This window comes from Ostrea edulis, chromosome 1 (genome assembly GCF_947568905.1).
Source record: "Ostrea edulis chromosome 1, xbOstEdul1.1, whole genome shotgun sequence".
NCBI lineage: Eukaryota > Metazoa > Mollusca > Bivalvia > Ostreida > Ostreidae > Ostrea > Ostrea edulis.
Genome location: NC_079164.1, coordinates 2,326,157 through 2,351,156, shown reverse-complemented (window position 1 = coordinate 2,351,156; position 25,000 = coordinate 2,326,157). Strand labels below are relative to the sequence as shown.

At 34.3% G+C, this 25,000-nt stretch overlaps 6 long non-coding RNA genes across 11 annotated transcripts in view; 3 read left to right on the top strand and 3 right to left on the bottom strand.

The window, feature by feature from the left end:
* The window catches only part of LOC130050523 (uncharacterized), a 5,805-nt gene extending 3,238 nt beyond the window's left edge, over positions 1–2,567 (bottom strand). Inside the window, exons 1-4 of one of the 2 annotated variants that reach the window (XR_008798924.1) lie at positions 2,512–2,567; positions 1,406–1,462; positions 1,016–1,090; positions 610–657 (exon numbers count right to left, since the gene is read on the bottom strand). This is a non-coding gene — a long non-coding RNA (uncharacterized LOC130050523). The remainder of the gene's footprint in view (positions 1–609; positions 658–1,015; positions 1,091–1,405; positions 1,463–2,511) is intronic. The other variant, XR_008798923.1, reaches the window with a different exon arrangement.
* Positions 2,568–5,838: 3,271 nt separating this feature from the next.
* Positions 5,839–9,936, bottom strand: LOC130050521 (uncharacterized). 2 transcript variants are annotated; one of them, XR_008798921.1, is made up of 3 exons: positions 9,260–9,936; positions 6,088–9,082; positions 5,839–5,894 (listed from the first exon to the last, which is right to left on the bottom strand). It is a non-coding gene; the product is annotated as an uncharacterized LOC130050521 (long non-coding RNA). The 2 variants fall into 2 exon arrangements; XR_008798922.1 differs by having other exon boundaries at positions 6,088–6,174.
* A 5-nt stretch (positions 9,937–9,941) lies between these two features.
* LOC125679038 (uncharacterized) lies at positions 9,942–13,769 on the top strand. Of its 3 annotated transcripts, none has more exons than XR_008798920.1 (3): positions 9,942–10,201; positions 13,280–13,366; positions 13,560–13,614. It is a non-coding gene; the product is annotated as an uncharacterized LOC125679038 (long non-coding RNA). The 3 variants fall into 3 exon arrangements; XR_008798919.1 differs by lacking the exon at positions 9,942–10,201 and adding an exon at positions 10,433–11,284 and having other exon boundaries at positions 13,560–13,611; XR_008798918.1 differs by lacking the exon at positions 9,942–10,201 and having other exon boundaries at positions 11,293–13,366; positions 13,560–13,769.
* Positions 13,770–18,382: 4,613 nt separating this feature from the next.
* LOC130050527 (uncharacterized) lies at positions 18,383–18,845 on the bottom strand. Its single transcript, XR_008798925.1, has 2 exons — positions 18,584–18,845; positions 18,383–18,545 (listed from the first exon to the last, which is right to left on the bottom strand). It is a non-coding gene; the product is annotated as an uncharacterized LOC130050527 (long non-coding RNA).
* Positions 18,846–20,617: 1,772 nt separating this feature from the next.
* Positions 20,618–22,304, top strand: LOC125650916 (uncharacterized). Its single transcript, XR_008798917.1, has 2 exons — positions 20,618–21,084; positions 21,492–22,304. It is a non-coding gene; the product is annotated as an uncharacterized LOC125650916 (long non-coding RNA).
* Positions 22,305–24,054: 1,750 nt separating this feature from the next.
* LOC125645574 (uncharacterized) overlaps positions 24,055–25,000 on the top strand; it is a 5,813-nt gene continuing 4,867 nt past the window's right edge. Inside the window, exon 1 of one of the 2 annotated variants that reach the window (XR_008798915.1) lies at positions 24,055–24,089. This is a non-coding gene — a long non-coding RNA (uncharacterized LOC125645574). Of the gene's footprint in view, positions 24,113–25,000 lie in introns of both variants that reach the window. The other variant, XR_008798916.1, reaches the window with a different exon arrangement.

The following is a 25,000-nucleotide window of genomic DNA, read 5'->3' as shown; positions in this document are numbered from 1 at the left end:
TTTAAAAAAGTAGGTCAAATTCCAAGGTCAAGGTCACAGGGTCAAAAATGTTGGTACCCACGGAAAGGTTTTGTCACAAGGAATAATCATGTGAAATATCAAAGCTCCATCACTAACTGTTCAAAAATTATTAGCAAGGTTAAAGTTTCAAACAGAATGACAGACAGGACAAAAACAATACCCCCCCCCCCCCGGGGCATAATAAAAGCTTTTAGAGAACTTTTATAATTACTTGGAACTCTAATAAGTTTTCTTTTTTAAAAATCTACATCAAAGCCTGGGTAAGCTTTTCTTTATTCGAGCAAACTTGAATTTACCATTCATATTCCAAATGCTTCACTTTGCACGAAATATTACTGGCTTTGACTTTCTTTTATTTAAAAAGAAAATAATGCAAAATGATTGAAAATTTCTCTGTGATCTTACAGGGGATTGATCTGGACAGGTTAACTTTGTTCTCTTTTTTCTCTATAAACAAAGTAATACAAAGTGCAAGATTTAAAAAGAAATACATGTAAACGATTTATATTTTATAACGTAAACACAAATACAGTTTGTCTACTCATATTGGGCTATAATGCAATACTCATAAGACAAAACACTTCTTACCTTTGAATGTGAGGAGTGCAAAATTGGTAGTTCTGCATTATCAACTTCCTATTGTAAAAGGAAATGTATTAGAAACACATATTTCCACCATGTGGTAATATTACTTAAAAAGGATCAACTGTAAATTTATAATGTTAAAGTGATAGAATGGCTATCATACTAGTCAGAAGCAAACACAATTTAAAGTTTGATTTCTATTAGACCTCAATATCATGACATGTACAAGATTCCAAGTCAACTTGGCAAAATCATTGCACACCTTGTTATGATTATCTACCTGTGCAAATGAAAGCAAGAACTGAGATGGATAGACAAAAGGGAAGACATGCAATATACTGACTCAAGGATCTCTGCAAAAAAAAAAATTCTAGGAATATGGGAATTTATATATATAAGTATAATTTACCATTTTGGAAGATGTCCCACACAAAGGGGTACTTGATCTAGGGGACTGAGGGGAAGTCTCCATCTTCTTTTTTGTCTATAATAATAACAACACTTATTTTGCATTCCAATGCATCATAAATCCTACATGTATGTGCATCAAAATTTAATTAATCAGAAATTATGAGCTTATATACATGATTAAGCTTATATCCTCTAAATATGAGGTCCATTACCCAAATATTAAAAACGAAACCATAGATATGTCGAGGTGATTTGGAAATCCCAACCACTTATTCCTTCAGTATTATACTCTGGATATCTCGAATCCTCAGATATCACAAAGTATTTTCTCAATTCCATCAAGTTCGAGATAACAAGGTTTGACTATAATTACTTATGCAGAACTTACTGGAACTTCAAAGTCATCCTCGGAACTGTCCAAAAGACTGTGAACTTTCGGCTTTTGCTTTAATTGAAAAATAAAATCAACTTAGTATAGCTTTATAGAATAAGCAAATTTAATTATAATTCAATAACACCATTAACATCTCTATCAAGATGTGTTTGTGAAATGCTGATACAATTAAAATTGTTGGTACCCAAGGAGAATTCTTGTCACAAGGAAAACATGGGAAACACGGAAGCACTAGCGCCAACCATTCACAGGTTATGGCCAAGGTTAAACTTTTCCAAAAGAAGGCCAACTCAAAGGTCAATGTCAAAAGGAATAAACATGTAAAATACATACATCTTAGCTCTAGCCATTCAAAAGTTTTGGCCAAGGTTAAAGTTTTTCACAAAGCGGGTCAAACTCCAATGTCAAAGTTGTTGGTACCCAAGGAAAATCTTATCACAAGAAATACACATGTGAAGCATGAAAGCCCAAAGCACCAATGGTGCAAAAGTAATGGCCAAGTTCACATTTTTGTAAGTTTGTTTTGAACATATTTTATTGACATAATGTCAATTATAGGGATTGGACACCAGTTCCAACAACTGTTTGACCTACTTATAGCCGTAAAGTAGGTCAAGGATGGACCAATCCAGCTGAAATCCAATCTCACAATTCTTGAGGGAGATATTGTAACCAAACTTCAAAGTTGTACATGCATCCGTTACAGAAAAAAGTCCAGAAAACATGACCGAGGACAGACGGACAGCCTGCCAGCCACACGGACAGTGCCATAACATAATACGTCCCGTCTAATGACTGGTGTATAAAAACTTGGGTAGTCCTCTCCTAAAGGTTCAAGTCCAGTGAAATTTTGCAAATGTGGGTCAAACTCTAAGGTCTAGGTCAAGACGTAATAGTTGGTACCCAATAAAAGGGTCTTGTTAAAAGGAATATACACGTAAATATGAAAGCTCTAGCTCCAACCAATCAAAAGTTATAAATAAGGTTAAAGTTTTTGTGGACAAATAGACAAACAGACAGATGGACAGAGAAAAAACTATGAGCCCCAGAATCTTCGATTATGGGGGAATAAATATGGTTTAAAATTGTACATTTCTTACTCTCTTTTTCTGTCTGTACTTACTGGAGATTCTTCAGATAAATTGACCTTCTCCTTCAAAATAGAGAGAACACACATAAGAATATAAAATACATAGTTTCATGTACAGATGTATTAATATGATTCACTGAATTAATTTTTGGAGATGATATTTAGTATTTAGGGGATCAGAATAACTAGTTTTTAAAACATATAAATAATGGTTCATGTAATAAAACAATTACTGTATTGCTGTATTTTCAGTCAATATAGTGCTTTAGCCATGTTCTATGTACAATACTAACCTTGCCCTTTGGGCTTGGTGAATATTGTACATGGAAGGTGGCTAAATCATTGTCTTGATCTCAAAAACAGCAATAATTGTATAATATTGACCCGACACTCGGCAATCATGACAGACTTTCCTTTCAAAAGAGTTGTAACTCTGTGCAATTCCTCCTAACCTTTTCCCCCTTTCCTTGATTTCATACGAATTAACAAGAGGCCCATGGGCCATATCGCTCAACTGAGCACTTTGACTAAAGAAAAGCAAAAATCAATTCAATATTGAAAAGTTTGAGTATTTATATATAAGTGGTCCCACACTACCCCCTTGGGTTGATGATTTGAACAAACTTGGATCTACACTATCCTAGGATACTCCTAAATTAATAAGAATAATCATTGTTTTGCTGTTATTGAAAAGACAATTTTTCAAGATACATGTGTTGCCTATATTTTTGTATGTAAAGCTTTGATGCCCCACTCTACCCCCTGGGTTCATGATTTGAACAAACTTGTATCTACACTACATGAAGATGCTTCTGTATTTTGATGATAAATCAAACCTTTGCTGTTCTTAGAAAAAAAGATTTAATATACATTTTCTAGATAATTCCTATATGTAAACTTTTGATCGTCTGTTGTGGCCCCATCCTACCACCTGGGGTCAAGATTTGAACAAAATCTTGAATCTACACCAAGTAATATAGTTTGCACACAAGTTTCATCTTTTCTGGCCCAGTGGTTCTTGGGAAGAAGGTATTGAAAAGATCCCATCAAATTATCATTAATTCTTAATTATCTACCCTTGGAATGAGGCATGGCTCATGGTTATTGAGAAGTTGAAAATTGTAAAAATTTACAGACGACAAACAACAGATGACACACGACAGATGGACGCCAGACACCTTTGATTAGAAAAGCTCACTAGAGCCGTCAGCTCAGGTGAGCAAAACAACATGTTTCTACTTATTTTTTCATTTCTCAAGAAGAAACAGGTAAATTAGAATAGCGATGTTTTTGTCTTTTAGAAAGCAAAGTGAAATACACTTCACGAAAGAGGATGTCTATTTATATCAATAGTTCACAATTGTACCGAGAGTCTTCATGATACTGTCCTGAATTTGCTGCAATCGGTATTTGAAATACGTAGATTGATGTACGTAACTTTCACAATATGATGTACGTAACTTTCCGATTTGCACATAAAAGATGTACGTAACTCAAAAGATCTCCATTAAACTTTTATTCATTTGTTCATTCAAAAAGCCCGATAGAATGCCTTCATTAATAAAAATCACATGTTAAATAAAGCTACCAACATGCCATCAAATCAAACTTTCAATTTAAGCTATTTTAAGAAAATTTAGGAACATTCTTTCATATCTTATGATGTAGTACCTATAATACTATAAGTTAAAGAGCAATCAATCAAAAAAATGGCACATAAGAAATATGAAAATTTCGACATGTTACAACACTTATGTATATCATGCATATGCAGACGAGAACGCGTGAAATGATAATAAAATAATATATTGAAGGTAATTAATTGTACTCGGATAAAACAGACTCTGGAGCTCTGAAGATCACATGAAAAATTTTCACGAAAGTTAATTCCAGCAGAGTAATTGAGTCTACGTTGTATTGCAGCAAAAGAATACCAAACAAATCATGTTTGTCAATGTATCCTAAAGAAATACCTGGTAAAAACATCCCCTAAATATCTATGCACATTTTTAACACCCCCCCCCACCCCAAAATAATAATAAAGAATTACTGAAAATCTACATAACCTGAAAAATTTAAATTAAACATCTTAAAATCAAGATCTTCTAAGCTTGTGAAACATTCATACAAGTTAATGATAATGATGTAAATTTCTCCTTTAAATGTTTAACTCCTTCAAAATACCAAGAAAACTAAACCCAAAACATCCATTTTACCTACCCCCCCCTCCCCCCCCCCCCCGACAGAAATACTACGGTTTTGTTGGACCTCCAAAAGACACCAAAATTTGTCCTCCCAAGAATAGGCATAGTCTTTAAATGGTACAAAATTTGGAGTAATACCCCCCCCCCTTTTTTTCCCCCTGTGTGCAGCATCTGTTCGTATCAAATATCTCAAGAGGTTATAGAATGAGGTTTTCTTTTTTATAGCTAATGACATTCTTTCTCTGCCACAAAGTATGTGCATTACTTCTCTGCTTGTTTAGCTGTTTAGAAAGCAAGCTTTAGGGATGGTCAAACTACGAGTGAAGTGCACAGTTACGTACATCATATAGGAAAATTACGTACATCAACCAAAAATATTTTAATGAGTTACGTACATCACGTGTGTTTTTACACAGGAGTTTAACTCGTCCATTCAGGAGAAGCAAATGGATTTTACCATTCTGAACGATAAAGCGTAAAGAAATACACAAACTTGACTAATTAATATCACTGAATAGTTGATAGGATAAGATATAACCTAAATTGAAAAATTACCCGTTTCTTCTTCCGCCATCTTGGGATGTATGTAACTGCAGTTACATACATCAGTTTAATACCAGTGTACCACAGGGATCATCAAATTTACAATTTTAGTAAAGGACTACCTCCTCTTTCTAAATATCCATTTACTTTCAATTTAGTATCAATAACAGTAAAGATTAAGTGTTTTACACATAAACACTATATAGTAAGTTTGGCCCCGCCCTGGTGTCAGAACCCCTATCCCGGGGATGAAATTAACAATTTTGGTAGAGGCCTTCCTGCTCTACATCACTATCCATTTAGCTTTTCTTAAACATGTGCGGCTGTAGAGAAGAAGATTTTAGAAAATTGGTCAATTTTGGACAGTTTTTGCCCCGCCTCTAAGGCCCCAGGAATCCTGAAATTTACAATTTATGCCCCCCTTCTTCCAAAGATATTTCATACAAAATTTGAAAAGAATTGGAATGATAGTTATCAAGTAGTTCAAAATGTCTATTGTTCACACATTTCATAACTGACCATTTTGGCCCCACCCTGATACCAAAAACCCCTATCCCTGGGATCATATAATTTACAATTTACAATTTATACTTGCCCTTGGCCCAAGGACTCAGCATGCCTGTGGAGCTAGGTTTATCCTTGACATCTAACTAGTAAATTGAAGAAAACATAAGAACATAAATGTACATGAATCATTAAGTAAAATGCATATATGCATGGAATCTGCAGTGTTTTCAAAATAAATACATAATAGGTATCAATTTATCAAACTTACATGTAATAAAAGTGTGGTATGATATGTGAAATATCAAAAGCACTAAAAATATTATCTTTGTTACCATTTCTTTTGCAGACAGCAGCTCCACAGTTTCCACAAAATTTATTTGTGGGAAGCAACCTCTCTCCACAATCCACACAAAACATTACTGTGAAATAAAATCATTACATCATTATATTTCCTTTTAGGAGTGACATGAGATTATTGATCATTAATCACTGTTTGCTATCTTCACCTTTTCATACAATATTCAATAAGATTACAATCAACTGTAACTTTAGTCACAAAATGAATGAATATAAAACTCATCAGCCCGACCCTTATGTGATTGTAATTATAATTGCTGATATGCATTCTGGGTGCCTTAAAGATATTTTAATCTAGCAAGAACCTAATACTGGAAGTGAACCTAATAATATCCCGATTATTACACACACACACACAAACAAGTACACATGCACAAACGCCTCTTGAAGAGAAAGAAACAAGTTGTACTCAGTCTGACAGAGCTCCAGATAAGGTGCGTATCACAGGGGTCGAAATTAACTTTTTCTACCACAGGCTAATTTTAGCCTGTGGGTAAAAAATCCACAGGCTAAAATGAAAACCTACAAGCTAAAATGAAAATAATGAAGCAGTGCTCTTTTTATATATATATTTTTTCAATCAGTGATTTTCCCCATCATTACTGAGCCTAGTGGGTCAACAGGCAGCGTTTGGACAAGACACTAAGTTACGTAAGTCATATGGTGCAATGTCTAGGTCTCTTGATTATCGCACCTCTAACAGTCTAATCCACGACTTGTTTACCGCAGGTCTAGATCCAGTCTTCCAATTTCATGCCACATCAGGGTTGTCACTAGTGATTTTTTAAAGCGAATACAGGACTCATGGCTTTATAAGCAGCACGATCACGAGTCCTATGACTTTTTTGATAATCGTCTACGCGGTGAGAAATACACCCGTGTCGTCACTACAACCCGACCTCAATATGACAATGACATTCTCATGATTCTGATAAAAATAACTACCGGAAGACTTGGTAAAACATAGATTCCGATATTTTTTTGTAGATAAATGAATAACAAAAACGTCATACTTGGAATTATTCAATTTAATCACCCCTATAGGTGAACAGGACTCGTGGCACATGTCGATATGCGATGTCCAATCTCTAAAGCATTTGTTTGACTCCGAGTTTCTTAAAAAATCATAAAAGAAAAATCCAGATAAAAACGGTTATTGAAATCGGTCGTTCATGTAAGCGTTTGTATGATTCAGAGTGCAAGTTTGAGAAAAGCGAATAGCGCATCACCGTATAAAACGGATACGATACGATCATAGTTTGTAAATCACCACTCGCTAAGATTTTCGAGTGTCCATTATTATACCTCGCTATTTTTCACATGTACTCGCATTTTGCGAGTATTTCTCGCTAATTTCGACCCCTGGTATCAGCGTAAATACTCATTAAATTTTACCAAATACGCATTAAAGTTTAAAATCAGGCGTACAATTACGCATTCGCGAATGTAAATACGCTTTACACTCCTAAAGTCATGCGTAGAGGTAACTCAATACACAACTGTATAAGCCTAACGGGTAATTATTATACTTCTTTCTTAAATAAACAGGTAGGGTGCGATCGAAAGCAGATGAAAACTTATATCATAAATCGTAAACGATTGATTGGTGGCACAGAAAATGGTACAGGACAAACGATATATATTTCTTCTGTTAAACTTACTAAGTTTTTACTGAAATGTCGCTCCTGCAGCATTGTCTCGCTAACTATTTGAAAGTATTTGCAAGAATGGGAGTCGCGCATTTATTTTTACCTACTTCCGTCACACATGCACTTGTTTTACACAGATGGAGGAAAACCAATTCTTGGTTAACGGTACAAGGTTAGGGGAATCCGGGGAGAGTAATTTGCAGTGAAAACAAGGTGCAAAAATATATATATGGGCAGAATTAGGTTCGTCTAAATTTTAAAAAAATTAATGCTTTAGAAAGTCACAAAAACTTTAGACTTTGAAACTGGTATGTTTTGGTTTAAAATGATTTTAGTTTCTCGGTTATAACACTTCAATTTACAATATGACAAATAGTTTTGTTGTTTGTTTGGTGCTTATGAAATTTTTTCAACACTGTACACACAATCACAGGGGATTCTTATCCATTTTGTTCTCAATTTATATGCTATATATAAATTATATATAGATTGAGAACAAAATGAATAAGAAGACCCTGTGGTACAATAAATGATTGTATGTTTACGGGTGAAAATTCTCTGTAGTTCTTTTTATCATAAAGTCTTCATTAACATTGGGATTTTGAAATTTATTGTTGAGGTATTAAATTTTAAAATGCCAGACACACAGACATATGATATCTGATTATATTTAGACTAAGTGATAAAATTTTGTATTAGTGGCAAACAGCAAATATAATCAGTGCTAAAATATTTCATCACTGTGTCACAACTAGGATTATGTACAATATTATAAATATTGTTCTAATTTTCTCTTTTGGAACATACCATTTCTACAAGGGGATTATCATATGAATTTAATTTTTTTTTTAAATTAGATAGGTGCGCATGGTGGTGGTGGGGTTAAATTATCATTATATTGAAATGCATTTTATGTTCAAAGGCAGTGCTGTTTAAACCCAATTTTACAAACTTGAAAGGTTTGGGCATTTTTATTATACAATTCGTAACTTGAAAAGATTGAGAATAATAAAAAAAAAAAAGAAATACGTAGAGGCAGTCGACTGCTGAGAGCATACAGTCCAGAGCAGTGTCGTGCATCAAAGGTTAAGCAAATCATAGTGAAGGCAGTAGAAACAAAATGTATATATAGCATAAAAATATTTCAGTCACATTCATGTACATACATGTTTTAATGATTTTTTTATATAAAACCCTAGCTGAGAGAAAATTCATGTCATGAGTATTTGGCAAATAGATATTGTTTAAATTGAACCTGATCAAAGCATGAACATTACAAAATATGTACATACAAGAAGCTGCGCTCGCTCAAACGGCAGCACTGTCAACATATTATAAAATTATGAGATGAACGAATTTGGTTTTGACTCGAATTTCCTCGATAGGCACACATACATTATTATATTATTCTTTAAGAGAGTAGCGTAATGGGGCGAAAACGATGTAGAAACATAATGACTTGATCTATATAACTGAACGAAAAACACAAACCACCCACCTTGTTATCACAATAACTTCTGAGTCTTCAGTGCAGCGGCATGCAGCATGTGCAGATAGAATGATGTAATCTAAGTCCTTGAAAATCTTGGCCTAATAAATCTTCATCACCGAAAATCTTGGGCAATAAATCTTGGCGACGCTTGGGAAATCTTGACAGCGTTTTTTTTGTTTGAATCATTCGAACATGCATCTTGGCCAGGGCAATCTTGGCGACGCTTGAGAAATCTTGACTGCGTTTGGAAGTCATATATCCTGGCGCAATGCATTCCTGACTTTGCCAGGATTGAAAATCATGACCGACCAGGTTATCAATCCTGACTTGGCCATGTTTGAAATCATGACCGACCAGGATTGAATGGTCAGGTCATCCTGACTTGGCCAGGATTGAAAATCATGACCAGGATTGGATGGCCAGGTTATCAATCCTGGCTTGGTTATGTTTGAAATCATGACCGACCAGGTTTGGGTGGCCAGGTGAGGATTGGATGACCATGTTATTGGCCAGGATTGAAATCATAACCTGACCGGCCAGGATAGGATGTGCCAGGATTGAAAATCATGGCTGGTCATGTTTGCAATCCTGACTTGGCCAGGATAACATATCCTGGCCGGCCAGGATTGATTTACAATGAAATATATAGAACATGACCTGGGGGTCCCCTATGGCTTTCCATAGGATTGCACTGCGCCAGGGTATATGACTTCCAAACGCAGTCAAGATTTCTCAAGCGTCGCCAAGATTGCCCTGGCCAAGTTGCATGTTCGAATGATTCAAACGAAAAAACGCTGTCAAGATTTCCCAAGCGTCGCCAAGATTTATTGCCCAAGATTTTCGGTGATGAAGATTTATTAGGCCAAGATTTTCAAGGACTTAGATTACATCCTTCTATCTGCACATGCTGCATGCCGCTGAAGACTCAGAAGTTATTGTGATAACAAGGTGGGTGGTTTGTGTTTTTCGTTCAGTTATATAGATCAAGTCATTATGTTTCTACATCGTTTTCGCCTTAAATGTATTTGATTAACCATTACGCTACTCTCTTAAAGAATAATATAATAATGTATGTGTGCCTATCGAGGAAATTCGAGTCAAAACCAAATTCGTTCATCTCATAATTTTATAATATGTTGACAGTGCTACCGTTTGAGCGAGCGCAGCTTCTTGTATGTACATATTTTGTAATGTTCATGCTTTGATCAGGTTCAATTTAAACAATATCTTTTTGCCAAATACTCATGACATGAATTTTCTCTCAGGGTTTTATATAAAAAATCATTAAAACATGTATGTACATGAATGTGACTGAAATATTTTTATGCTATATATACATTTTGTTTCTACTGCCTTCACTATGATTTGCTTAACCTTTGACAGGGATCGAAATTAGCGAGAAATACTCGCAAAATGCGAGTACATTTGAAAAATAGCGAGTAAAAATAGTGGACACTCGAAAATTTTAGCGAGTGGTGATTTACAAACTATGATCGTATCGTATCCGTTTTATACGGTAATGCGCCATTCACTTTTCTTAAACTTGCACTCTGAATCATACAAACGCTTACATGAACGATCGATTTCAATAACCGTTTTTTAAGGAACTCGGAGTCAAACAAATGCTTTAGAGGTCGGACATATGATTATGATGAAAAATGCACGTGCCACGAGTCCTGTTCACCTATAGGGGTGATTAAATTGAATTCTAAGTGTGAGGTTTTTGTTATTCATTTATCTAAGAAGAAGAAAAAAGTCGGAGTCTATGTTTTACAAAGTCTTCCGGTAGTTATTTTTATCAGAATCATGAGAATGTCCTATCTAAATTAATTTATTGTCATATTCAGGTCGGGTTGTAGTGATGACACGAGTGCACTGCTCACCGTGTAGACGATTATCAAAAAAGTCCATGGGGCTCATGATCGTGCTGCTTATAAAACCATGAGTCCCGGATGCGCTTTGAAAAATCACTAGTGACAACTCTGATGTGGCATGAAATTGGACCTGCAGTAAACAGGTTGTGGATTATAGGTGCGATAATCAAGAGACCTAAACATGACTTACGTAACTTAGTGTCTTGTCCAAACGATGCCTGTTGACCCACAAGGCTCAGTAATGAATAATGCTGGGGAAAATACATGTAATTGATTTTTTTTAAAAACATGAAAAAAGAGCACTGCTTCATTATTTTTATTTTAGCTTGTAGGTTTTCATTTTAGCCTGTGGATTTTTTACCCACAGGCTAAAATTAGCCTGTGGTAGAAAAAGTTAATTTCGACCCCTGCCTTTGATGCACGACACTGTTCTGGACTGTATGCTCTCAGCAGTCGACTGCCTCTACGTATTTCTTTTTTTTTTTTATTCTCAATCTTTTCAAGTTACGAATTGTATAATAAAAATGCCCAAACCTTTCAAGTTTGTAAAATTGGGTTTAAACAGCACTGCCTTTGAACATAAAATGCATTTCAATATAATGATAATTTAACCCCACCACCACCATGCGCACCTATCTAATTTAAAAAAAAAATTAAATTCATATGATAATCCCCTTGTAGCAATGGTATGTTCCAAAAGAGAAAATTAGAACAATATTTATAATATTGTACATAATCCTAGTTGTGACACAGTGATGAAATATTTTAGCACTGATTATATTTGCTGTTTGCCACTAATACAAAATTTTATCACTTAGTCTAAATATAATCAGATATCATATGTCTGTGTGTCTGGCATTTTAAAATTTAATACCTCAACAATAAATTTCAAAATCCCAATGTTAATGAAGATTTTATGATAAAAAGAACTACAGAGAATTTTCACCCGTAAACATACAATCATTTATTGTACCACAGGGTCTTCTTATTCATTTTGTTCTCAATCTATATATAATTTATATATAGCATATAAAATGAGAACAAAATGGATAAGAATCCCCTGTGATTGTGTGTACAGTGTTGAAAAAATTTCATAAGCACCAAACAAACAACAAAACTATTTGTCATATTGTAAATTGAAGTGTTATAACCGAGAAACTAAAATCATTTTAAACCAATACATACCAGTTTCAAAGTCTAAAGTTTTTGTGACTTTCTAAAGCATTAATTTTTTTAAAATTTAGACGAACCTAATTCTGCCCATATATATATTTTTGCACCTTGTTTTCACTGCAAATTACTCTCCCCGGATTCCCCTAACCTTGTACCGTTAACCAAGAATTGGTTTTCCTCCATCTGTGTAAAACAAGTGCATGTGTGACGGAAGTAGGTAAAAATAAATGCGCGACTCCCATTCTTGCAAATACTTTCAAATAGTTAGCGAGACAATGCTGCAGGAGCGACATTTCAGTAAAAACTTAGTAAGTTTAACAGAAGAAATATATATCGTTTGTCCTGTACCATTTTCTGTGCCACCAATCAATCGTTTACGATTTATGATATAAGTTTTCATCTGCTTTCGATCGCACCCTACCTGTTTATTTAAGAAAGAAGTATAATAATTACCCGTTAGGCTTATACAGTTGTGTATTGAGTTACCTCTACGCATGACTTTAGGAGTGTAAAGCGTATTTACATTCGCGAATGCGTAATTGTACGCCTGATTTTAAACTTTAATGCGTATTTGGTAAAATTTAATGAGTATTTACGCTGATACGCACCTTATCTGGAGCTCTGTCAGACTGAGTACAACTTGTTTCTTTCTCTTCAAGAGGCGTTTGTGCATGTGTACTTGTTTGTGTGTGTGTGTGTAATAATCAGGATATTATTAGGTTCACTTCCAGTATTAGGTTCTTGCTAGATTAAAATATCTTTAAGGCACCCAGAATGCATATCAGCAATTATAATTACAATCACATAAGGGTCGGGCTGATGAGTTTTATATTCATTCATTTTGTGACTAAAGTTACAGTTGATTGTAATCTTATTGAATATTGTATGAAAAGGTGAAGATAGCAAACAGTGATTAATGATAATAATCTCATGTCACTCCTAAAAGGAAATATAATGATGTAATGATTTTATTTCACAGTAATGTTTTGTGTGGATTGTGGAGAGAGGTTGCTTCCCACAAATAAATTTTGTGGAAACTGTGGAGCTGCTGTCTGCAAAAGAAATGGTAACAAAGATAATATTTTTAGTGCTTTTGATATTTCACATATCATACCACACTTTTATTACATGTAAGTTTGATAAATTGATACCTATTATGTATTTATTTTGAAAACACTGCAGATTCCATGCATATATGCATTTTACTTAATGATTCATGTACATTTATGTTCTTATGTTTTCTTCAATTTACTATTTAGATGTCAAGGATAAACCTAGCTCCACAGGCACGCTGAGTCCTTGGGCCAAGGGCAAGTATAAATTGTAAATTGTAAATTATATGATCCCAGGGATAGGGGTTTTTGGTATCAGGGTGGGGCCAAAATGGTCAGTTATGAAATGTGTGAACAATAGACATTTTGAACTACTTGATAACTATCATTCCAATTCTTTTCAAATTTTGTATGAAATATCTTTGGAAGAAGGGGGGCATAAATTGTAAATTTCAGGATTCCTGGGGCCTTAGAGGCGGGGCAAAAACTGTCCAAAATTGACCAATTTTCTAAAATCTTCTCTACAGCCGCACATGTTTAAGAAAAGCTAAATGGATAGTGATGTAGAGCAGGAAGGCCTCTACCAAAATTGTTAATTTCATCCCCGGGATAGGGGTTCTGACACCAGGGCGGGGCCAAACTTACTATATAGTGTTTATGTGTAAAACACTTAATCTTTACTGTTATTATGTTCCCCAAACAAAGTTTGGGAACATATTGGTTTTACTCTGTTTCTTATTATGTTCCCCAAACGAAGTTTGGGAACATATTGGTTTTACTCTGTTTCTTATTATTATTATTCTTTCTTTCTTCTTGGGACTTTTTTGTCCACGAGTGTTCTCAGAAACTACTCAAGGGATCAATATGAAACCTTTTTAGGATGATAGTATAGCATATGTAGATGTGCGGAACGAATGTCATTTTTCTGAAAATGCATGCATGTGCATGCACGTGCATTGGATTTTTTGTTTACAAACTTTAGAATGAGTCTAACTTTTTTATTTTTCAATGAAATCGTTTGCTATTTATATCGTAGGTATAACATGGGACCCTTAACTGTTTGGCATCGTCAAAATTTCAATTGTGCACGCGCATGCACGTGTGCTTCAATTAGATTGGATAATACAAAACCGTTTATAACATTCATGCTGATCAAGGAAATTTAATGATATTTACAGGATAGGTAGACATGTCAAATATCTACAGATCGATGTAATAAAAATTGCAAACGCGCATGCGCACGCACGTGCATTGTCTTTTGAAGGTTCAATTCTTTCAATGACCATAACTTTTTTGTTTTTTGTCCAAATCTTTTCAAACTTGTATTGTATATGTATCTTGATATTCTTAACAAAAGTGTATAGTCATAATTACCATCCGGTACGTGCATGCACGTGTGCTAAATTCTGATTGGACGATTTTCAAATGGCCATAACTTTCTTATAAATGATGGAAACAATATGAAATTTATAGTGTAAGTATATCTATCAAATGCCTATTAAATGGCATCAACATTGATGCTCAGTCATACTCACGTGCGCGTGTATGCACGTGCATAGCTTTTCTTTCATTTTTCGGGTACTAAAATGGCCATAACTATTGAATTAAAAACGGAAATGAATTCAAATTTACCCTGAGGATCTATGATATGAATGTCTATGAAATGGTGTCAACAAATTTTCCATTATCAAAATGGCGTGCGCGTGAATGCGCGTGCATTGTAATTTTTGACGTCTAAATTTAAGTATTGGTCTATAGCATTTTGAGATTGCAATGAATAGGTTTGAAAATTAGGTTGCAGGTATGTTTTGGGCCTCTCGATTTATTAGTAGTCTCAAAATCACTTCCCTGCACGCGCATGCACGTGCGCTTAATTCTGATTGGACGATTTTGAAATCCCAATAACTTTCTTAAGAGTGAAGCAATCAATACCAAATTCATATAGTAAGTATTATTGTTCAAATGTCTATTGAATAGCATCAACAAAATTGCTGTGTGGTACTCACGCGCACGTGTATGCACGTGCATTGATCTCGGTGTTTGTAGTTTTGAGTTGCCGTTAATTTCTCGTTTTTCATTGAACTGTGAAACTTCTCTTGTACTCATATAGTAAGACTTCTAATGTATCGAGATGGTCGAATTATTTACATGCACGTGCATGCACGTACGTGCATGTGCACAAAACTCTCAAATCTTTATAACTGAATTGAACTAGTATGAAATGGACTGAACGTTATAAGATAGTTATATATTTACATGCTACACAGTTTGCAATGGTCAAAACAACTTGTATTGAAATAAATGTCACCACTTACTAAATGGGGGAATGTTTGGGGAACATCTGTAACGGTCCCCGTTACAATAAGTACTAGTTGATACTAAATTGAAAGTAAATGGATATTTAGAAAGAGGAGGTAGTCCTTTACTAAAATTGTAAATTTGATGATCCCTGTGGTACACTGGTATTAAACTGATGTACGTAACTGCAGTTACATACATCCCAAGATGGCGGAAGAATAAACGGGTAATTTTTCAATTTAGGTTATATCTTATCCTATCAACTATTCAGTGATATTAATTAGTCAAGTTTGTGTATTTCTTTACGCTTTATCGTTCAGAATGGTAAAATCCATTTGCTTCTCCTGAATGGACGAGTTAAACTCCTGTGTAAAAACACACGTGATGTACGTAACTCATTAAAATATTTTTGGTTGATGTACGTAATTTTCCTATATGATGTACGTAACTGTGCAATTCACTCGTAGTTTGACCATCCCTAAAGCTTGCTTTCTAAACAGCTAAACAAGCAGAGAAGTAATGCACATACTTTGTGGCAGAGAAAGAATGTCATTAGCTATAAAAAAGAAAACCTCATTCTATAACCTCTTGAGATATTTGATACGAACAGATGCTGCACACAGGGGGGAAAAAAGGGGGGGGGGGGTATTACTCCAAATTTGGTACCATTTAAAGACTATGCCTATTCTTGGGAGGACAAATTTTGGTGTCTTTTGGAGGTCCAACAAAACCGTAGTATTTCTGTTGGGGGGGGGGGTAGGTAAAATGGATGTTTTGGGGTTAGTTTTCTTGGTATTTTGAAGGAGTTAAACATTTAAAGGAGAAATTTACATCATTATCATTAGTGTGTGTTAAAAATGTGCATAGATATTTAGGGGATGTTTTTACCAGGTATTTCTTTAGGATACATTGACAAACATGATTTGTTTGGTATTCTTTTGCTGCAATACAACGTAGACTCAATTACTCTGCTGGAATTAACTCTCGTGGAAATTTTTCATGTGATCTTCAGAGCTCCAGAGTTTGTTTTATCCGAGTACAATTAATTACCTTCAATATATTATTTTATTATCATTTCACGCGTTCTCGTCTGCATATGCATGATATACATAAGTGTTGTAACATGTCGAAATTTTCATATTTCTTATGTGCCATTTTTTTGATTGATTGCTCTTTAACTTATAGTATTATAGGTACTACATCATAAGATATGAAAGAATGTTTCTAAATTTTCTTAAAATAGCTTAAATTGAAAGTTTGATTTGATGGCATGTTGGTAGCATTATTTAACATGTGATTTTTATTAATGAAGGCATTCTATCGGGCTTTTTGAATGAACAAATGAATAAAAGTTTAATGGAGATCTTTTGAGTTACGTACATCTTTTATGTGCAAATCGGAAAGTTACGTACATCATATTGTGAAAGTTACGTACATCAATCTACGTATTTCAAATACCGATTGCAGCAAATTCAGGACAGTATCATGAAGACTCTGATCGGTACAATTGTGAACTATTGATATAAATAGACATCCTCTTTCGTGAAGTGTATTTCACTTTGCTTTCTAAAAGACAAAAACATCGCTATTCTAATTTACCTGTTTCTTCTTGAGAAATGGAAAAAATAAGTATAAAACATGTTGTTTTGCTCACCTGAGCTGACGACTCTAGTGAGCTTTTCTAATCAAAGGTGTCTGGCGTCCATCTGTCGTGTGTCATCTGTTGTTTGTCGTCTGTAAATTTTTACAATTTTCAACTTCTCAATAACCATGAGCCATGCCTCATTCCAAGGGTAGATAATTAAGAATTAATGATAATTTGATGGGATCTTTTCAATACCTTCTTCCCAAGAACCACTGGGCCAGAAAAGATGAAACTTGTGTGCAAGCTATATTACTTGGTGTAGATTCAAGATTTTGTTCAAATCTTGACCCCAGGTGGTAGGATGGGGCCACAACAGACGATCAAAAGTTTACATATAGGAATTATCTAGAAAATGTATATTAAATCTTTTTTTCTAAGAACAGCAAAGGTTTGATTTATCATCAAAATACAGAAGCATCTTCATGTAGTGTAGATACAAGTTTGTTCAAATCATGAACCCAGGGGGGTAGAGTGGGGCATTAAAGCTTTACATACAAAAATATAGGCAACACATGTATCTTGAAAAATCGTCTTTTCAATAACAGTAAAACAATGATTATTCTTATTAATTTAGGAGTATCCTAGGGTAGTGTAGATCCAAGTTTGTTCAAATCATCAACCCAAGGGGGTAGTGTGGGACCACTTATATAAATACTCAAACTTTTCAATATTGAATTGATTTCTGCTTTTCTTCAGTCAAAGTGCTCAGTTGAGCGATATGGCCCATGGGCCTCTTGTTAATTCGTATGAAATCAAGGAAAGGGGGAAAAGGTTAGGAGGAATTGCACAGAGTTACAACTCTTTTGAAAGGAAAGTCTGTCATGATTGCTGAGTGTCGGGTCAATATTATACAATTATTGCTGTTTTTGAGATCAAGACAATGATTTAGCCACCTTCCATGTACAATATTCACCAAGCCCAAAGGGCAAGGTTACCCATACCGAAAAAAACTATAACTAAGTTATAACTTTGTAACTAAGAAAAGTTACAAAAAAGTTATAAGTAAGTTATCGGAGTTTGGAACCATTTCTTCAAATAAAGTTATACTTTACTTATAACTCGGGTACAAAAAAGTTATACTCATGTATAAGTTATCATCTTTTATTTCAACATGAATACAACAAGTGCATAAAAGTTATCAAAAAGTTATACTTCACAAAAGTTATCAAAAAGTTATACTTAAGTTATGGAAAAGTTACAAAAAAGTTATACCCAACAAAAATTGTGGAAAAGTTACAAAAAAGTTATACCTGACAAAATTTATGGAAAAGTTACAAAAAAGTTATACCTGACAAAAGTTATGGAAAAGTTACAAAAAAGTTATACCCAACAAAAGTTATGGAGAAAGTTACATAAAAGTTATACCCGACAAAAGTTATGGAAAAGTTACAAAAAAGTTATACCCGACAAAAGTTATGGAAAAGTTACAAAAAAGTTATACCCAACAAAAGTTATGGAGAAAGTTACATGAAAGTTATACCCGACAAAAGTTATGGAAAAGTTACAAAAAAGTTATACCCGACAAAAGTTATGGAAAAGTTACAAAAAAGATGGGGATAATAAGACATTACTGATTATAAACAGCGACTATTATTGGTATATTAATTTCATTTATAAAGGTGGCCGAGTGGTTAGAGCATCGCGCTCCAAATCACATGGCCTCTCACCTCTGTCGGCGCGGGTTCGAATCCCGCTCGCGCCGGTAAGTGAGAAAGTTTCCCAGTTTACTTTCGGAAGGTCGGTGGTCTCTTCCAAGGTACATTGTATCTGGGTTCTCTCTTCCACCAATAAAAACTGGGTGCCACCAGATAACTGAAAAATTGTTGAGCGTGGCGGAAAACATCAAACAATCAATCATTTATAAAGTTTGGCACAAAAATATAAATAAAATATTCATCACTAACTCTTTGTACATATTATCACATTAAAAATTGGGCAATCCCTTATGAAGGGAATCCCATATATATGTGTGTATATATATATATATATATATATATATATATATATATATATATATCTCACATTACTGAATGTATAAAAGCTAGGTCTGTTTCATGTTCTGGAGGCTGACTTGGGAACTAATCTTGGTCCTCATCGAAAACTTGACAATGGCCTCTGAATCCCTGCATCGTCTTTAAATAAAAAAGAAAATACTCTAGTAACTAACTGTCATTGATTCTCCAATTTAAAAGATGGATGTCAGAAATTACAAGTTTTGTTGTTTTCACCTTTTAAATACATCTTCACAAATTGAAAGAAATGTGGGCGACTGATTATTCTTATTCGAAGTTAAACAATTTGTTATTAGTGTTATATAAAGAATTTATTAATTAGATTATAATCTCTTACCAAAAATAGTGTTTAAAATGGTCTTTTCATTTGCACCAGTTAGGTTCCCCCTCCTGAAAAGTTCCACTTGTTTTTTTTTGGCTTATATAAAGCTTGTATATCTTTGGGATAAATGTAGATCCCACTACCAGGCATCAGCTCCATCATCTAGAATAAGAAAAAGAAGCCAAGATAAAAGAAAATCACAATCCATTTATTTCAAAGCTTTATTATTATTAAATATTAAAAAAAAAAGACTCAAAAACTTTTTTAACCTCCAGTTAACATTTTTTTTATTACTCATTCCGAAATTTTCTTATCTAATTTATAGCTTTTTTAACTTCATGTGAATAAAAAAGAATTTTCTCCCTACTTTCCTACTCGACCCTTTTTATCCCTAGTCGGGAGAGGCCTAGAGGGCAAGCAAATATTTTCTTAAAGATATAAATATTTTTTTCAGTATTAGGGAAGGGAAATTCTATACTATTATAAACACATTTTTTTATTTCTAAATCATGTAAATTTTCATAATCGTACTTTTATTATTTAAAAATGTTTGTCCACATAAGAATATGTATTTTGTCAACAAAATGGAGGGAATCAAGAAGGGCTAATATGTAGGACTGTATAGTCCAACTGCAGTTTTAATTATCCTCAAGTTAAAATAAACTTAATACATTCTGACAAAATTTGTGTAAATATTGTAAACAGAAACTTGCTTGAAAAGGCCTACCTAAGATCTTGGCTGGATGCACGCCAGAAAAGCCATGGCAGCTGGCTTTCACCAAATCCCCAACTTTATACTAGCAAAACTCCTTTCTTGGATCTTTGATGCGTGATATGGTTATGATGCTGACCTTTCCTTCCTCTATCCACTCCATAAGGGCATACATGGTTCGTTGAACAAAGTAATAATAGAACCTTTCAACTTTCACCTTCTTGAACCGACGCTATCTTGTTTGAAAATGGAAAGCGGAGCCGATTTGACCAATCAGCGATTAGAGGAAATACCGGAATCAAGGAATTCAAAACCTTTATGACTTCAAATGATTAAAAATCGTAAAGTATATACGTGAGATTTTTTTTAGTTATTCATCAGTTTTGCTGAAATTGATCAGGAACAATCAAACGTATTTTTATTTTTACGTAAATACCCGATTCGCACACTTCCGGTTATTCCGGATGTAAACGAAGTAGGCGCCATTTTAAAAACAAAGATTGAAATAAAAGTGTAACACTCGTCACTGCTCCGAAGCTATGTACCCTCACAAACGTGGTAGCTACCAGGTTTTCCATGCCGATAAGTCTAATCCAACACTCAAAGTATCCCTTTGGCGAATGCAACAAGGAAAAGACAACATTTCATCAGAAAATTTCGACAATCGAAGTGTGGCGTGTGAAACTGCTGGCCCTGTCGCCATTATGATTATCGATGCCTTTCATGAGAAATCATTTAACCAGGTTAGTTTTCGTTACGATTGTGTACCGTAACTGTTGATGTAGTTGAAAGGTAACAAGTTCCTAGATTTCGTTTTATGCATTATATTCTGATGCTTGTAAATGATCCAATATTCATAATCGTAAGTTACAAGCCCGGCATGTAGCCATTATTTTATTTATTACATTTTATTTGTGAATTTTTATTTCCCCTCAGAAATGACTTCAAATTGTAAAATGTTTAAATGCAATGTCAAGCAGATTTATTTACTTATTTCTTTTTTACGTCATCAGTCACATTGTGATTTATAGATATCATAGGTTATATGATCGATATATATAATAGCCTATCAAATGACATGTTGCACCGAACATTATATAGAAACATTTGTGCTATTTATGTACTTTTACAATATTTGTTTTGTTTTTAGTTGCTTCAAGATGTTGCTGAAGAACCTGCTTTCTTACCATATCATATATGTTGACGGAGATTCAGAATGAGACAAAGAGTTTGATATATGATCCTACACCTGACAGAAAAAGTTGAGGATCTTGGACCACTTTGGTGCTCATCTTGTTTCTATTTTGAGGATTGTAATGGATAATTGAGATGCCTTTTCCATGGCATCCAACATATTGAAACCCAAATAGCATTTGCGGTTTGTGTTCATCAGCAGCTACTGACGTTGTCCCAAGCTCTGAAGTTTGACAGCAGTGAAAGGGAACAGACAGGGTTGCTGTTATTGGAGCCTATGTAAAAGACCTTTGAAATCTGAGGAACAGGCAGTCCTTTTGACCTTAGCTGGAGAGTAGGTCCGTGTGGTTTTCTTCAAAAGACTACTTGTGGACGAACAGGTTGAGACAACAAAATAATTCGATTCAAGGAAACGTTCATTGGGAGATTAGAAACTTTTGTTAAAGTAACAGGACATGACTACAAATGAAAAACTTTGTTTTGTTTTCACAGTTCCTAACAGGATTGAACAGGAATATAACATGAATATGTTCAATGTCCAGAACAGAGACATCATTTAACAGTCATACCTTGTTTTGTGTCACATTTACCAATGAGATTTGAATATAGAAATATTTTTTGATACTTTTTTGGAAAAGACGTTTTTATATATATGCCTTAATTTGATTTTGATAGACTATGCATACCTAAATTGATGAATAGTGTCTCTTTTAACATGGAACAGAAGTCCATATGGACTTATTTTTAATAAATACTGTGACATATCTCATACATGTGTTCAGTTCATTATTCGTTTCAATTAAACAATTTGACCTGCCATTCTCCATAAATAGCACCTAGTGGTAATTGATCAACAATCATCATACATGGTGTTTTGAATTCTCACGGGTTGTATCAGCGTATAAAGTTCATTAAAAATATAATATATAGAATGTTTTATTGATCGTACAATGCATTTATTATTCTATAAGTAAGGATCCTGGATTTTGTAATTTTTCCATACAATTTCTAATCAATTCCTTAATCATCCCCCCAAAAGAAAAAGATTTAAAAATTCAACATTGAAATTTCCCTCTGACTAGCTTTTTTGTGGCAAAATAAGAAATGACACAGTTCACTGAAGTGTTTGAAAGTGAATAATCACTAAAAATTTACAGAAGTCAATCCAGTTAAAGACCCAATTTTAAGATAATGCCCCAAAATTGTAAACTGCCTGTCAATCAAACATTTAACAATAGATCTCAGGTGGAGGGACATCTGCAGACACTGGTCTCCAGCTACCCCAGAGAGGTGTTTTGATAACAATAACAGCCAGTATCTACAGGCATTCTTTAGATCTTGAGGAAGCCCAGTATACCAGAGTTTTGATAGCATTGACCTGTCCACAACTGCTATTTTCTTGTAATTCAATTGTTTTTAAAAAGACCTCTGAACACTGGAATTTCAATAGTATTTTTTCCCCCTTTATATACATGTATTATAAATTACACAATCAGAAATCAAACAATAATTTGCACAATAATTTCTAAAACTTATAACTTATTGAAATAACTTATGTCATGAATTTTTTATACCTCTATATTTATAACAGAAATTATTCATTGAGTCAATGACTGAGAGAGAGGGGGTGGGTGTAAAATGTGTGTCATCTACCCTTACATGTAGGAATACAACCATTATTCAAACACTATGACCACAGAAACTCTGCAGAGGTCCCTGAGACAGGTCCTGTGTATATCAAGACAGCATGGACAGGTAGATTTCTACCATGTTTTGTCTGTATTTCTTAGAGTGTCATGGGATATAGCAATTAACGCCTTGGTAGACCCTGGCCACTCCAGGTAAATAACATCTGTTTAGATTGGGCTCCACCTACATTTTCACAGACCAAAGGGTCATGAGATAGGTCTTTAACATTCAGTTAATTACTATGAAAGTGTCAAAAAGTATTGGTAACCCCCACCCTCAAATGACAAAGTCCCAAAACTGGTACATAAATATTGGATATGCTTGAAAATGGCTAAGTCTAGAAAAGTTACATTTTAGTTATACATGAAAATGACAAAGTTCAAAAAGTTACACTTTAGTTATACATGAAAATGACACAGTCCAGAAAAGTTACATTTTAGTTATACATGAAAATGACAAAGTTCAAAAAGTTACACTTTAGTTATACATGAAAATGGTTAAGTCCAGAAAAGTTACTTTTTAGTTATAACTTTTTTGTACCTCAAGGCCTAGGTATAATTAAGTTATACTTTAGTTATAACTTAGTTATAACTCATTTCGGTATGGGTAGTATTGTACATAGAACATGGCTAAAGCACTATATTGACTGAAAATACAGCAATACAGTAATTGTTTTATTATATGAACCATTATTTATATGTTTTAAAAACTAGTTATTCTGATCCCCTAAATACTAAATATCATCTCCAAAAATTAATTCAGTGAATCATATTAATACATCTGTACATGAAACTATGTATTTTATATTCTTATGTGTGTTCTCTCTATTTTGAAGGAGAAGGTCAATTTATCTGAAGAATCTCCAGTAAGTACAGACAGAAAAAGAGAGTAAGAAATGTACAATTTTAAACCATATTTATTCCCCCATAATCGAAGATTCTGGGGCTCATAGTTTTTTCTCTGTCCATCTGTCTGTTTCACTCACAGTCTATTTGTCCACAAAAAACTTTAACCTTATTTATAACTTTTGATTGGTTGGAGCTAGAGCTTTCATATTTACGTGTATAGTCCTTTTAACAAGACCCTTTTTTGGGTACCAACTATTACGTCTTGACCTAGACCTTAGAGTTTGACCCACATTTGCAAAATTTCACTGGACTTGAACCTTTGGGAGAGGACTACCCAAGTTTTTATACACCAGTCATTAGACGGGACGTATTATGTTATGGCACTGTCCGTGTGGCTGGCAGGCTGTCCGTCTGTCCTCGGTCATGTTTTCTGGACTTTTTTCTGTAACGGATGCATGTACAACTTTGAAGTTTGGTTACAATATCTCCCTCAAGAATTGTGAGATTGGATTTCAGCTGGATTGGTCCATCCTTGACCTACTTTATGGCTATAAGTAGGTCAAACAGTTGTTGGAACTGGTGTCCAATCCCTATAATTGACATTATGTCAATAAAATATGTTCAAAACAAACTTACAAAAATGTGAACTTGGCCATTACTTTTGCACCATTGGTGCTTTGGGCTTTCATGCTTCACATGTGTATTTCTTGTGATAAGATTTTCCTTGGGTACCAACAACTTTGACATTGGAGTTTGACCCGCTTTGTGAAAAACTTTAACCTTGGCCAAAACTTTTGAATGGCTAGAGCTAAGATGTATGTATTTTACATGTTTATTCCTTTTGACCTCCCCTTAAGTACAAACAATTTTGACATTGACCTTTGAGTTGGCCTTCTTTTGGAAAAGTTTAACCTTGGCCATAACCTGT